A 2,127-nucleotide genomic window follows, 5' to 3' on the forward strand; every position below is an offset into this window, starting at 1 on the left:
TACAAAGCTTTAGGGGAAATGATTCACTAGGCTGCTAGCTCATTACTCACACTCTCCCCATCATGGTTTCTGTCCTTGTAGGATGCTCTAACTAATGTAAAGATCAATGAATCCTGGGAATTGTTATTCGATTAAACAAAAAAAAAAAAAAAAAAAAGGCTCCAGCAGTTAAGTAGATTGGGCTCTTTGTACTTCCCAAACAGCAAAGCTTAGTTTTTCTTCCTCACTCTGCTAGTATTGTTTTGCAGAAAAGGATCGTTGAAACAGAAGAATAGGAATAATCACCAGACCATTTAATGCAACCTTGTGCATCACATGATGCAGGAATTACTTAATGAAATTCCCTGGCCCAAACCAAGCAAATCTGTGGTAAATCTAGAGCAGATATTTTCAGATGACAGCCAAAATGATGAAAGGAATTTACTACCCAGCCTCACTAATCATTTTGAATGCTTAACTGCACTCCCTAATACGCTGCTTTGCAAGCAGCTAAACTGACACAGCCTCATTCCCTACGTGCTTCTCTCCTCCACACTTGTGCAGGCTGTGTAGCCCAGGAGGCCTCCCAGCCCCCTGCCAGGGCCAGGGTGGGCAGCTGTCCACCTCTGGGAAGAGACCAGAACCTCTCCCTCCTCAGCATGTGGGTTTGGGGCTCGCTCTTTGCTTGGGTAAGTCGTTCCATGGAACTCAGAGGCACTTACTGTCTTTGAGCCCTCCCTATTAAATGTGGCAGAAATTGGCTAAGAGGCTCAGAAGCCAATTGAGACGGACTATTTCATAGTGCTAGAACACTTCAGATACCTTAAAATAACAGAGGCAGCCACAGTGAGTTGGCAGATAATGTCCCAGCATTTCAGAAGACTCACTGAACCTGGAGGCTGAGCTCAATGTTGTAGTGCACTCCAGGTGACCCCAAATGTCAACCCACATCCCACTCCTTCTGTGTTTACTTTGGTGACCATTTAAGATAAAATTCTGTCATGATTTTAGGCTGTCACCACATACTAGAAAATTATTTTCTTAATTGAAAATTTATCACATGAAAAACAGATCTCCCTTCCCCACATGTAAGTAGGTGCCAAGAAGTACCACTGCCTAATGCAGTTTTATTCTCAGGAAGCTGCTGGCATGTCAGGTATTAGCCTGTTTCAGCTGTTTAGCTTCCCTTTTGAAACTGGAGTGGCAAGAAGCACAGAAAATACCACAATAAAAATCATCGGAGTTGACAATACTGAACACACTCTTCTCTTATATGGCTGCAATTATTTTTGCAGAAGTCTGCTGAAGGAAAATCTGAGTTTTAATTTTTTCTCCATAAGCACCAGAAAGCATGTGCTGCATCAACACACCATGCTGGCACCACCTCCACGGAAAGCTAATTAAATAATTTGGATACTGTACTAGGAGTATCAACTTCTGGGCTAATTTTCTTTTTAGGCTACCAAACACATGTACTTTTTTATAAAGCTGTGTTTGGGTCATTCCATGACAAATATGAAAGCTGGGGAGGATTGGTACGACTGCTCTAAAGAATAAGGGCTGCAGAATTTTAAGCCAACAGGGTCCACTGTTACCTCAGTAAGGTCACAGCTGTTAAAAAACAAAAAACCCTCACCAAAGTCATGCTTATGTGGTCTGTTAAAATATGTTTAATTTTAGCAGACATGATGTTGTTGAGCCATCCTGGTGGCCAGCATCCTGTGGCTGTCCATCTTTGATTATTTTATTGTTCCATACTGCATACTGCAAGTTGTAGGAGTCAATGTTCTTTCTGTTAACAATTGCTGGCTTCCCAAATGCCAATTGTCCTTTGACATGCTCTGTTTTAAATAAGGGCTGAAGAGCAATAGTGAGGCTAAAGGCCTGCCATAAAAAATACTGCAGTGTTCCATGGCACTGGCAGCACACACGTAGTCATGCATTCAGCTCTCCTTGTGGGGACTATTGCTGCAACACGCTGGAGGTGTGAGGGACCAAGCTGTAAGGAAAGGGAACTCTAGAGATTCCAGATCTCAAAGTCCTCTAATTGAAGATGAGTCCCTTTATGCACGACAGGCTAAGGAATATCTGCCTTACCCAACCCACTTCTCCATTGTACCCAGCAATAATAGAAGTGGACATGGTATG

Source organism: Agelaius phoeniceus, chromosome 3 (assembly GCF_051311805.1).
Source record: "Agelaius phoeniceus isolate bAgePho1 chromosome 3, bAgePho1.hap1, whole genome shotgun sequence".
Taxonomy (NCBI): domain Eukaryota; kingdom Metazoa; phylum Chordata; class Aves; order Passeriformes; family Icteridae; genus Agelaius; species Agelaius phoeniceus.